We start from the raw sequence: 14,424 nt of genomic DNA on the forward strand, positions 1-14,424 counted from the left end.
ATGTTAATAGAGTTGTTGGCTAGAAAAGCATTTCCACTGCTGGTGAGGGTATAAATTATCACAGTCCTTTAGGAAGGCAATTTGATTGCTTATTTAAAAAGTAAAAATAAACTATCTGTAACTTTTGACCCAGTAAATTTACTTTAGGAACTCATCCTACATATATTCTTGTTAATGTATGCAAAGATGTATATATCTTTGAATAAGATGTATAATCTCACCTTGTTTATAAAGGGCTAGAAAAACCCAGCATGCTTCAGTAAACGATGTTACTACATCTATGCGATGTGGTTTTATGAAGGTGCTTAAAAATAATGGTGTAGTTCTAAGTACACTGGTAATAATAACTAATAATGACTGATATTCTAAGAGGTTTGTTTAAAATATTTTGGCCTAGAACTGGAAGATGCTATGCAAATTAAATACTCTTTCATATTTTTTACTAACAGATATTTATGTAGCAAAAAACTACATTTGGATTTCTGCCTCTAAAAGAGTGATAAACTCAGCTTTTAAAAAATGGAACATGAGGCAATAAAGTCCTCAATCTTAGCTCCATAATCAATGGTACAATAAATAAGATAAAGATAATGTGAGTGTAAGTTATATTTTGTGGTTTCTACTCAAGAAAAGTTTAAACTAACGGGGAGAAAAACTTAGTACTCCGTGAAATCCATGCCATGAAGCCAAATTTACAGTGCAATGTCTTTTTACTTACCTTTATTATTTAATAATGAAAGATTGACTAGGCACAGTAATCATGACTGGTATTTGTCAAGCCTTTTCTATGTGCTAAGTCCTATCCTAAGTGCTTAGCATGTGAGAAGTCAGTTGATCTTCTCCATGACTTTGGAAAGACAGTATATAGACGATATTTCTATTTAATGAAATTGAGAGTGAGGAAGGTTAAGTGAGGAAAGTTAAGCACATGGTCAAATCAGGAAATGAGTCCAAATATTCTGAATTCGGATGCAGTGCTTTTTTTTTTTATTACACCCAAATGTGTCAAAAGGGAAAAACATACAGGTGTAAATGCCTATATTAGAATGCTTGGTAATATATATGAAGTGCCAAGTACACTGCCTGGCATATTATATTGATAAATACTCAAAAAAGGTTGACTATAACTCTTGTTATTTTTATTATGTTGAGAGGACAATAAGGGTAGGTCTTTGACCAAGTGACACAGACAAGCATCCTTCCCACTCAACACTTCCATTGAAAATTCTCAATTGCATTGTAATGTCTTCACACTCAAATGAAGCATAAGCCCCACGAGGGCAGGAGTTTTCTCTGTTCTGTTCACTGTTATCTCCTGAGGCCTATAAGACAGCTCATATTAACTTCTCAGCAAACATTTGACACCTAGATTGAGAGACCAGAAGATTTTCTTGCTCCTTTTTTCTTCTTTTTGACTGTGCCATGTTAGCTTACTATTGTTTTGCTCTTCTGTATAATTTGTATACTTCACAGTAGTGCTTCCCAAGTTTTAGGGGTTATGAAACTTCCTGGGATCTTGCTAAACATGTAGATACCCCCAAAAAAGTAGATCCTCAGAAAACTCCATTATGTATTTTTATACCCTCATGCTCCATTATGTATTTTTATACCCTCCACCCAAAATTTTGGTTTGGACGTCAAAACTGATGATACATACACATATCAAGAGAGTATCAGAATACATAATGAAGCTTTCTGGGGGAAAAAGACCTGGGCAAGCTTTCCAGCTGGTCCAAAAATGGCTTGAGAGAGCAGGGAAAGAGGCTTGGGGTTTTGTTGTGTTTAGGGGGAGGGGCTGGAATAGGTCTCTTCCAGGAAGTTGCACACACCACCTTTGCTAATATCACTTTGGCCAGAAGTTAGCAATATGGCCTCACCTAACTACAAGGGAGATTATAACATGTAGTCTTTATTTCAAGTCATAGTGTGTCCAGTTCAACATCAGAGTTCCATTGCTATATAACAAGGGGAGAATGAACATAAAGGGACCAGAAACAGTCTCTGATCCAGTTACGAAAGAGACATTTTTTTAAAAAAATCAATTTATTTATTTATTTATTTATTTTTGGCTGCGTTGGGTCTTCGTTGCTGTGCGCGGGCTTTCTCTAGTTGTGGTGAGCGGGGGCTACTCTTCCTTGCGGTGCGCGGGCTTCCCATTGTCGTGGGTTCTCTTGTTGTGGAGCACAGGCTCTAGGCACGAGGGCTTCAGTAGTTGTGGCTTGCGGGCTCTAGAGCGCAGGCTCGGTAGTTGTGGCGCACGGGCTTAGTTGCTCCGCGGCATGTGGGATCCTCCCGTGCCAGGGCTCGAACCCGTGTCCCCTGCATTGGCAGGCGGACTCTTAACCACTGTGCCACCAGGGAAGCCCCGAAATAGACATTAGGTGGAGTAACATCAATTATTTCAAGTCATCTGTGTATGGTTTACTACTCATAATTTCTAGTTAGTGTTCCAAAGGTTGCTATTTTTGTAACTTACTCTGGGTTTTATTATGTTCCATAGCAATGCTTGGTGAGCTGAGGAGATAAAACTTAATGGAAAAGAGTATTTATTTATTTCTGGCAATGTGCCAGGCACCTGATTGGATACTTTCACATATATTTTCTCATTTGGAAGAGCCAAGAGAGAAATAAGAAAGAGTTCTCTCATCCAAGGTCAACTATAGGCAAAATGGTAAGTAAAGTAATGTTTCTTTTCTTTTTTCTTTTTCTCCTTTTGCATTTAATAATATTTTATTTATTTATTGAAGTATAGTTAATTTATAATATTGTGTTAGTTTCAGGTATACAGCAAAGTGATTCATATATATATACATATATATTCAGATTATTTTCCATTATAGGTTATTATAAGATATTGAATATAGTTTCCTGTGTTATACAGTAAATCCTTGTAGCTTATCTATTATATGTACAGTAGTTTGTATCTGTTAATACCATACTCCTAATTCATCCCTCTTTCCTTTTCCCTTTTGGTAACCATAAGTTTGTTTCCTATGTCTGTGAGTCTGTTTTTGTTTTGTATATAGATTCATTTGTACTATTTTTTAGATTCCACATATAAGTGACATCATGTAATGTTTGTCTTTCTCTGTCTGACTTACTTCACTTAGTATGATATTCTCTAAGTCCATCCATGTTGCTGCATATGGCAATACTTCATTTTTTATGGTTGAGTAATATTCCATGGTATATATATATATACCACATCTTCTTTATCCATTCATCTGTTGGTGGACACTTAGGTCGCATGTCTTGGCTGTTGTAAATACTGCTGTTATGAACATTGGGGTGAATGTATCTTTTCGAATTAGAGTTTTCATCTTTTCCGGATATATGCCTAGGAGTGGGATTGCTGGATCATAAGGTAGCTCTATTTTTAGTTTTTAAAGGAATTTTCCATACTGTTCTTCATAGTGGCTGCACCAATTTTTTCCACATCCTCACCAGCACCTGTTATTTCTTGTCTTTTTGAGAATAGCCATTCTGACCAGTGTGAGGTGATGAGTATGGTAGCTTTTCTTTCATAACTTGTGCTTTCCTTTTCAATAGATCTTTTCTAAAGTGTGTTCTGTGTATTTATTTTTCTACAACAGAATGTCCAGTGTAGAGCATAACTGAAAATATTCAGTTGTGCAAAATGGTACGTAGGACTTAAGTTCAAATGGAAAACATAATTTGTCAAGATAAATACTTGAAAGTAATTTGAGGTCTTACAGAATAGTATTTCAATTAGATGACCTTTAAATCCAATTGGCTGAGCTGCCTTATCTCTAGACCCCAAATTACAGTTATTCTTTCCCTGCCCAAACTGAAATAGTCATTATGTGGAAGCATCAGAGCCAGTGGTTGGGTGTGATCATAATTGATTCTTGTTTCTAGAGCTTTCCCTAGCAACCTGCAAATATAACCTGCCTTGGATAAAAAGACACCAGAAATTTCTCAAAGGCCAGTGGTTCATATGGTAAGTATGATGAGTACTCTACATGATTCCCTTGGTTTCCATTTCTAGTTAGACAGCATCTAGATGGCTTTCTTCAATTTATCGTACAGGACAAACACAGGGACTCCATGCAGCCCCTAAGAATTTTGAATAAAGCGCCTAGAAAAAGGCTTATGTACCTGCGTTTTTTAAAAAAAGAATTTATTATTTATTTACTTATTTATTGGCTGCGTTGGGTCTTCGTTGCTGCACGCGGGCTGTCTCTAGTTGCAGCAAGCAGGGGCTACTCTTCGTTGCCGTGCGCGGGCTTCTCTTGTTGCAGAGCACAGGCTCTAGGCATGTGGCCTTCAGTAGTTGTGGCACGCGGGCTCAGTAGTTGTGGCTCGCGGACTTTAGAGTGCAGGCGCTCAGTAGTTGTGGTGCACGGGCTTAGTTGCTCTGTGGCATGTGGGATCTTCCCGGACCAGGGCTCGAACCCGTGTCCCCTGCATTGGCAGGCAGATTCTTAACTACTGCACCACCAGGGAAGTCCCCGCCTGCATATTTAACTTATACAGTGCCTTATGTCAATTATGTCTCAATAAAACTGGAATAAAAAAACGTTAAAAGTTGGGACTTCCCTGGTGGTTCAATGGTTAAGAGTCCGTGCTTCCACTGCAGGGGGCCCGGTTTCTATCTCTGGACGTAGAACTACTTTCCGAGTAGAACTGAGATTCCGCGTGCCACACAGCACGGCCGGAAAAAAAAAAAGGTTAAAACTTGAAAGGTCATCTACTTTACAAGGGGTTTATTGACTGCAGCATCACCGCTGCCATCTCCAAGGCTGCAGTGGTCCAATCAAGTGGGCGAAGCTGCAGCATGGGAGCAGAGAGGTTACAGCATAATAATTTGACTTATATACATTATGAAATGATTATCACAAGTTTAGCAAACATCCGTCATCTCCTATAGATACAAAATAAAAGAATAAGAAAAAACCTGTTTTTTTTCTTGTGATGAGAACTCTTAGAATTTACTCTTTTAACGACTTTCATATATGACATACAGCAGTGTTAATTATATTAATCACATTGTACATCACATGCCTCATACTTATTTATCTTATAACTCGAAGTTTGTACCTTTTGACTGCCTTCATTCAATTTCTCCTCCCCCATCCCCTGACTCTGGTAACCATAAATCTGATCTCTTTTTCTATGAGTTCTTTTGTTTGTTTGTTCTTGAAGTATAATTGACCTATAACACTATGTTAGTTCCTGGTATACAACATAGTGATTCGATATTCTATACATTTCAAAATCATCACCATGATAAGTCTAGTTACCATCTGTCACTATACGAAGACAGTAGATGACCTATTTTCTCATGGCAGCAGAATGGGCTGGAGGAGGATGCAAGGCCAGAGTGGGAGCTTTGAGATCCAGGAATGTTGGTATCACTGGCTCAGCCCTGACACAGACTGAAACGCTAATATGCTTAATTTCTTTCTTATATCTTTTCCTTACCTTTGTTTTCTCTTTCCCTCTACATAGTCATTATTCTCTTCAAGTAGGACTTTTAAGTTGTCCAGCCTGGGGGAGGATGGTTTGAAGCAAAGAATAAATTGTTAAAGCTGTAATTTCAGGTGTCATGGGAGATAAATATTGGGGTTAAGGGTATCTGGAAAATATGCCTGAAAATTGACATGGGGGAATTTTTTTTTGGTTGAAAGAGAAGTGAAAAAAGAGAGGGCAGATGACAGAGGCTGGGACACATGGAAAAGTTTTTGCAATGACCTAATGTTGCCACTAATTCATGAGAAACACTGCTTTAATGTCTTGAATTTATCCTAGAAGAATTAAGCAATAGCTCCTTTCATTACCTGGGAGCTTAAATTGTCAGTGGCATTTTTTTCCCATATATTTTTGAAAGATGCTTTCATATAGAATATAAAATGTTTTAGAAATTCAATTTTATTTATGGGCAGCATCATATTTTTTATACTCTTGCTGAAGAAACTTAGGGTAAGTAGAGGTTCAATTTTATCTTTTCTTTTTTAAACCAAAGGGGCATATCACTCAGCAGAGTGCTTAGTTGTTATGAGAGTGAAAAAAAATTCCTCTGGTATAAGGTGTGGGGAACCTATTGGATTTAAAAGGATAGTAAGCTTTCTTCTTGAAATAGGCCTAATCAACATACTTTATTGTACTTTATTGTGGGCATTCATCAGTAATGAATCAAACACTAGGCAAAACTTTTCCTGAGAGAGTTAGAAACTCTCTGGTTGGAGTTGAACCCTGGGATCTGGGGTTGTGTCTGTGAATGTTATTCATTCTGCAAAATGCTCTGAGTACCTACCTTGGGCCCAAATGCAGAGAATCATTGGGTCTTGGAAATGTACTTGTTTGGGGAAACATTGAAATATCTCTGCTGGAACAAGGGTCACATAATCACGCCACCATGCAATGCTTAATTGTAAAAGGGAGTGGGGATGTGATCTCACTGAGTGCAGGACTGTTTCTAAGCAGAGTTTTTAAGGATAATGAACGCTGGCTCTGCAGGTTCTAAATGTGAGTGAACAAGATGGAATTTGGTCAACAGTTGGAGGAGTTGGCCTCAGTTAGTAACACGCAGAGTTCACCTGTGGTAACAAAGGGTAAGGCAGAGTATTCGGGCTTAGATGCTGGTAGGTGCATGGATGTACCGTGGGAGTGTGTGGAAGTCCATTACAATGGATTCCATTTTTTCAATGAAATAAGAAAGCCATTGATTAAGAACAAATGTGAGATAGTAGATCTTGAAAGTATGAGGGGGAAAGTAAGTATGAAATAGTTATCAACAAGTCTTTCAGTGTAAGAATTCTTGGATGTTTTCAGTCTAAGTTATAGGCACCAGCTTTCCCCATTGCACCCCCTACCTATCCCTAGCATCCCAATTATCAATATTAACTAAAAACCAGTAAAGAAAGGTTCATGACAAGACAAATAAGAGAGGAATGTCATAGGGCATAGACAGGCAAGACAAACACTGGTTAAGCCCAGTATTGATTCTACTAAGCCTTATGGGGCTAAGAGAGAGCTCTGTTCCTGCCACTTAAAATCTTGTTAAGCTTTTTGGCCGGAACCGCCATCTTCCAGTAATTCGCCAAAATGACCAACACAAAGGGAAAGAGGAGGGGCACCCGCTACATGTTCTCTAGGCCATTTAGAAAACATGGAGTTGTTCCTTTGGCCACATAACGTGCGAATCTAAAAGAAAGATGATATTGTAGATATCAAGGGAATGGGCGCTGTTCAAAAAGGAATGCCCCACAAATGTTACCATGGCAAAACTGGGAGAGTCTACAATGTTACCCAGCATGCTGTTGGCATCATTGTAAACAAACAAGTTAAGGGCAAGATTCTTGCCAAGAAGATTAATGTGCGTATCAAGCATATTAAGCACTCAAAGAGCCGAGATAGCTTCCTGAAACGGGTGAAGGAAAATAATCAGAAAAAGAAGGAAGCCAAAGAGAAAGGTACTTGGGTTCAACTGAAGCGCCAGCCCGCTCCCCCCAGGGAAGCACACTTCGTGAGAACCAGTGGAAAGGAGCCTGAACTGTTGGAGCCCATTCCCTATGAATTCATGGCATGATGGGTGTAAAGAAAACAAAAGACCTGGACTGTATAAATGTTTCTCTTAATTGAGTAGAAGTGTGTGACCCCCTTCCCCAAACAAATATTTAAAGCACACACACACACACACAAAAAAAAAGAAAAAGAAAAATCTTGTTAGCATCAACTCACCCATCTTCACGTCCATCCCAGTGCCCCCAAAGACACCAGTTTAGTTCCAGGGCTGAGGTTGGGGCAGAGGCTCCTTTCTTGTTTAGAATGCCTGCCTGAGAGTGTTCTGAACCAATGTTCTCTGATAGGCATCCCAGGGATTCTAGAGATCAAAAAAAGACTCAGTATGAGTCCAAAGTTATCTTTCTTCTCTTCAGGACTCTAGTAGAGAAACGTGAGGTAGAATTTCTAGCTACTGAGTTAGGAGTATAAAGAAGCAACATACTAACCAGAGAGAAAATACATTGGTTCAGTGAGGGTATGTGGAAGCTCTCTCTTTTGGTTCAGTTTTCTCAGGGAGGTAGAGAAGAAGGTTATTACCAGAGAGTGAATTTGTGGAAAAAGGTTTAGAAAAAGAAGTGTGAAATAGTCAGGATGAACAATTGAATGGACTAGGCAAATTAGTGTGATTACCATTTAAAGGCCCACTTGAGGTTCATAGTCATCACTTTAAAGTAAGACCAATCACAAGGTACAGGAAGAGAACAGGCAGACTGAATTTAATAAGCGCTGCGGTTTTGACATATATATTAGGGATAATTGACAGGGTGGAATGGGGAGAATTGGCAAGGGTAGTTTTGACTGTAAGAATCCAAGATTTCTTACACTGGAAGACTTGTGGATAACTGTTTCATCCTTCTTCTCTCTTTTCATCCATCCAATCATAAGAACATATATTTGTATTTCTTATATTTGCATGAAAGAAACACTGGAAAGACACCCCAAACAAACACAATGGTTACTTATACAAATATTTACTAATAGGAGGGTAAGGTGACAGAGATGGAGTCCTCCAATCCTTCACAAACTTTTCCCAAAAATAGAAGAGGAGGGAACATGTTCCAACTCACTCTAGGAGGCCAGTATTACTCTGACATGAAAACCAGAGAAAGATATAACAAGAAAAGAAAGCTACAGAACAATATCCCTTATTAGTATAGACACAAAGTTCCTCAAGAAAATACTAGTAAACTGAATCTGACAACATATAAAAAGGAGTACATACTAGGGCCAAATGAGTGTTTATTCCAGGAATGCAAGGTTTGTTCAACATATGAACATCAGTTAAGGTAATACATCATATTAAAGCAATAAAGGACAGGAAGCCCACAGTCATCTCTGTAGATGCAGATGAGATGCACCATTTCATGATATAAATACTTAACAAAATAGGAGTAGAAGGGAACTTCTCCAACATGATAAAGATAATTTATGAAAAACCCACAACAAACATCACATTTAATGGTAAAGGATTTAAAAAAGTTTTCCTCCTAAGATGGGGATTTTCAACAAGGATGTTGAGGCAATTCAATGGGTAAATAAAAGTCTCTTTAACAAATGGTACTAGGACAATTGTATATCCATAGGCAAAATACTGAAGTTGTACTCCTACCTCAGACCATATACAAAATTAACTCAAAATGAATGAAGACCTAAAAAGAGCTATGAAACTCTTTGATAAAATATAGGGCTAAATATTCATGACTTTGGATTTGACAGTGGATTCTTAGCTATGACACTGAAAGCAAGGGAAGAACAAACAAATTAGATAAATTGGACTTCATCTAAACTAAAAACTTTTGTCCATGAAAGGACACTATTAAGAAAGTGAAAAGATGCCCTATAGAATGGGAGAAAATATTTGTAAATTATATATCTGATAAGGGTCTAGTAACTAAAATATGTAAAGAACTCTTACAACTCAATAACAAAAAAACAAGAAACCAAATTAAGAAAATGTGTAAAGGACATTACTCCAAAGAAGAAATACATATGGCCAAAAAGCACATGAAAAGATGATCAATATTATTAGTTATTAGAGGAATAAAAATCAAAGCCACAATGAGATACCATTTTGTACCCTCTCAGATGGCTGTAATTAAAAAGTTGGACAGTAAGAAGTGTTGCTGAGGATGTGGAGAAATTAAAACTTTCATACATTGTTGGTGGGAATGTAAAATGGTGCAGCTGTTTTTGAAAACAGTTTGGTAGTTCCCCAAAATGTTAAGTAAAGAGTTACCATATGACTCAGTAATTCTGCTCTTAGGTATAGTCTCAAAAGACATGGAGACATGTGTCCATATAAAAACTTCTATATGAATGTTCATAGCAGCATTATTTATAATAGCCCCAAAGTGAAACAACTCAAATGTCCATGAACTGATGAATGCATAAACAAAATGCAGTACAGCCATAGAATATTATTCATCCATAAAAAGGAATAAAGTACTGATACATGCCACAACATGGGTGAACCTTGAAAACACTGTGCTAAGTGAAGAAGTCAGACACAAAAAGCCACTTGTTGTATGATTCTATTTATATAAAATGTCTAGAAGAGGCAAATTCACGGAGACAGAAAGTAGATTAGTGGTTTCCAGGACCTAGAAGGCTGTGGAAAATAGGAAATGACTGCTAATGGTTACAGGATTTCTGTAGATAGTGGTGATGGCTTCACAGTCATGTGAATATATTTTAAATCACTGAATTATACATTTTAAAAGGGTGAGTTTTATGCTGTGTGAATTATATCCCAATAAGCAAATATACCAGACAGAAGATAGGGAGTAAAAGATATGGAGGGCTTGGCTCTACACTGACAGTAGAACAGAGTGAAGGGGTGTATAACTCAGAAGTATGTTCTACAGAACTTGTTGACTAATTGGGTGTGGGAGGTAGTGAGAAGGAAGAAAAAGTCAAAAATGATTCTGAGGTGCCTCATCACCTTGTATTGCAATGATTCATTTATGTATGTGCGCATCCTGTTAAAATATGTCTTTCTCAACCTGCTACCTAAAAACATAGGGTCTATTCTGGGGGAGAAGTAAGTGGCAGTTTTAGACACACTTCAGAGCAAACATTAACAAGTATGTCCATTTTCATGGGTCTGTTTTATACAATTCAAGAGTGTTGCTCAATTTCCCCTGTGAACTGAGAGGTTACTTCCTGTGTTTGGACAGTGTTGAAAGGCTACTTCCCATTTTGAGGTTTCCCCACTTTAGTCTTGATGGGAGAAGCCACTAACCTCTACTGACTCTAAGTGCTAAATGTTCTGCCAAGTTCTTCCTGATGTCTTCACAAATGAGATGCCCTCTTCATTTCACCCTGCATTGGACCACAGGTTTTGAAAGATTTTTTGACAATAAAAGCATTTATTAACATAACTGGTTTCACTGTTTGCCTAATCAAAGTTACAGTAATGCAACTGTCAACTGGCCTTTCCCATTGTGTGAACTGTACCATCACTATCGCAATGCTAGTTGATATAATTTCAGTCTAAAGAAAAGGGTCTTGATACTTTGATAAGCCTGTACATTCTCATTTTAGATCATATAAACTTAGACCAGTAAAATAGCCCTAGGTTCCCCAGTAACTATCTTCACAGACTCATAAGAATCTAATGTCAGATAGTTGGTAATCTCCCTGGTAATTATTAATCAGGTTCCTTCTGGACTGAATGTTTATAAGTTGGTTTGATTATTCTCAGGAAGACTGACACCCAAAATCTCTATCACTGGAGGAATATCTTTCGATAAACTGCTAAAAATATTTGCTAAAATTTTTCTTTGGCTCATATTTGCTTATGCATATATTTTAAAAACTCACTTATTGCCCATGGGTGGGGAGGGTGTGGAAGCCTATATGTGTTCAAGATGCTGCAGTGTGTATTTTATATATCTTGATTTCATCGACCCTATAAAGAAGGTTTCATTATCCTTTAAGTAAGAAAATTGAAGCTTAAGAGGATAACTCAGATAGCAAACAGTAAAGCCTACATTTGAGACAAGATTTGTCTGATGGTTTTCTGGCAAGCCACATTTTCTCCCAAGAAGCAGGTTCATACTAGTAGAAGCTGAAGAAGGAGCAAGAAGAGAGTGAAACTAATTTCTTTACGAGTACAAGTAACTTATTACATCTATATGTATATTTAAATACATACCATCAGTGCACTTCACTCATGTGCTCACTTTTTTTTTTTTAAACATCTTTATTGGAGTATAATTGCTTTACAATGGTGTGTTAGTTTCTGCTTTATAACAAAGTGATTCAGCTATACATATACATGTATCCCCATCACTGTTTTTTAAATAAATTTACTTATTTATTTATTTATATTTGGCTGCATTGGGTCTTCGCTGCTGCCCGCGGGCTTTCTTTAGTTGAGGTAAGAGGGGACTACTCTTCGTTGCCGTGCGCGGGCTTCTCATCACGGTGGCTTGTCTTGTTGTGGAGCACAGGCTCTAGGCGCGTGGGCTTCAGTAATTGTGGCATGCAGGCTCAGTAGTTGTGGCGCACGGACTTTGTTGCTCCAGGGCATGTGGGATCTTCCCGGACCAGGGCTCGAAACCATATCCCCTGCATTAGCAGGTGGATTCTCAACCACTGCGCCACCAGGGAAGTCCCACATGCTCACTGTTAAAGAACATACATTGGAAACACGGTCACGTAAATATCAAGGAACTATACCAGCAGTGCATTAAAGTGAAGATCTATGAATCACCAGATCTACCTTGCATCCAGACCATCCTTTTGTCCCTGGTGCCCATGCAGCATTTCAGTAAGATTCCTGTTTCTATCACGGCTCTGTGTATCATCACAATATTCTCCGGTTCCTTCAAACAAAAGAACCAACAAACAAGCAGACATACAAAAGACAGGGCATCTTTAGGATGCTCATCTTATTGCACTGTGAATAAAAAAGTAATAGCCGCTAACAAAATAAAATTAAATAATTTAAAATTTCTTTTGTGAATAAGTAATGCATTCATTAACATATTAAAAATATAAGCTAGTATAAGGTATAAAGTCTTAGTTCCATCTCTTTTTCCATCTAACCTGTTTCCATCTTTTCAACTGGTGGGTGAAAAATGTTATCAGTAAACAAAGGATGTTGCAGCCACCAAGCCTGCAGCCACTGCAATCACCCCCAACTGCACCCTGAGGGGATTCAGGATGGAGAAAAGCAGGATACTGGCCCTAGATAGCTAAGGTGCATGACAAAGGAATGATTTCAGTGAGCCCAGACTCTTGCATCTTCCCATACACAGAACAGCGCTAAATTCAATAACTTGAGATGTCTGGTTTTCTTCGTTAACAGTAATCTTTTGATGTTCCAGCTCTCTGGCTTCTGTTGCAAAACGCCTGTGTATCCTGGCTCCCGCCTGCCTCCTTGGAGCGGTGCTTGAGAGTGCTCTGGGAGGCTGTCTTCCAGGCTTAAGCCCTTGGAAGATCCTCTGAATAAAACACAATTCTCCACTTCTAGGTTGCGCTTTTTTTTTTTTCAGTCGACAACCTAGTCCCCTTCTCCATGTATCCCCCGTCAGATAATAATTTTTATTAGTTTCTCATGTATCCTTTCAGAGTTTCTTCATGCAAATACAAAGAAGTATGAAAGTATTCTTTTTGAATCAATTGTTTAAACTTTTTTTCTTCTGTTTTATTAAGATATAATTGATACACAGCACTGTATAGGTTTGAGGTGTACAGCATAATGATTTGACTTACGTACATCATGAAATAATTATCACAAGAAGTTTAGTGAACATCCCTCATCTCATATAGATACAAAATTAAAGAAACAGAAAAAAGTTTTCTTTCCTTGTGATGAGAACTCTTAGAATGGACTTTCTTAACAACTTTCATATATAACATATAGCAGTGCTATCAAAGGGGATAACTACCCAAGGTGGATGAAAATCATCTGGGTACATAGACCAAACTGAAGCTCAGCCCACTTCCACAACTGGTGCAGAGCTCTGCTCCTGACTTTCCCTGGGCACACAGTGAGCCCCACAAACCCAGAGAAGCACCATCGCACCTGGGGATGGTGCAGAGACCCCCTCCCCCAAATGTATTCTTATTCTCCCTCATCCTTTTAACTCCAAAGTAACTTATTGTTCTGTATCTTTCTTTTTCTTAACAGTGTATTTTGTAGATCTTTCCATATCAGTGCATAGGAAACTTCTTCAGTTTTTTTTAATAGCTGCAAAATATTTCTTTTAATGTGTATACTGTACAAGTTACTTAACCAATCCACTGCTGATGAATATTTGGGTTGTCTCTAATCTTTTGTATGCTAGCTCACATTTATTGGACTAAGCTTACTATATTCCAGGTGCTGTGCTAATTGCTTTACTCGGGTTCATTAATATAGCAACCCTTTGAGTTAGATAGTATTATTTCCACTTTTCAGATAAGGAAACAAGAGGATCAAAGAGGCTAAGCAACTTGCTCAAGATTTGAACAAAGACTGTCAACCTTTAGAGCACATATTTGTACTAGTGAAACACAAATTAGTACCCTTTATTGCTTTTGGGGAAAGTCCTACTTTTAAGGAAAAGTCTCTAGTTATGTGTTTATAACTGTTTTCCATTGGTTTCTAAGATTTTATCACAAACATTTGAAAAATTTGTACAATTCAGGATTTTACTCCTTTCCACCACTCATTCTTTACTCTTTCTTGACCTGTGAAGTATGTAATGATGAATCTGATATCAAAATATATCTGTTTAAAGACAGTTTAAGGAGGTAATGTTTAAAATTATGGGGCAGACTGACATTTTTCTGAAAGTGATTGATTTTTTCATTTTAGTATAATATGCTGAAGTCTTAGTCTGAGAAAAAAAAAAACCACCTTTTTTTACTTGGGCACCACAAGTTTAAAGTGAAGATCAAATAAAT

General features: G+C 37.8%; 1 protein-coding gene and 1 pseudogene across 1 annotated transcript in view; both read left to right on the forward strand.

The window, feature by feature from the left end:
• CARD6 (caspase recruitment domain family member 6) overlaps positions 1-14,424 on the forward strand; it is a 32,580-nt gene that overhangs the window by 14,450 nt on the left and 3,706 nt on the right. The window contains exons 5-6 of the mRNA XM_028169030.2: positions 2,501-2,671; positions 3,880-3,961. The gene's annotated coding sequence lies outside the window, so the exon portion shown is untranslated. The remainder of the gene's footprint in view (positions 1-2,500; positions 2,672-3,879; positions 3,962-14,424) is intronic.
• LOC103018540 (60S ribosomal protein L21-like) lies at positions 7,043-7,644 on the forward strand (annotated as a pseudogene).

This window comes from Balaenoptera acutorostrata, chromosome 2 (genome assembly GCF_949987535.1).
Source record: "Balaenoptera acutorostrata chromosome 2, mBalAcu1.1, whole genome shotgun sequence".
NCBI lineage: Eukaryota > Metazoa > Chordata > Mammalia > Artiodactyla > Balaenopteridae > Balaenoptera > Balaenoptera acutorostrata.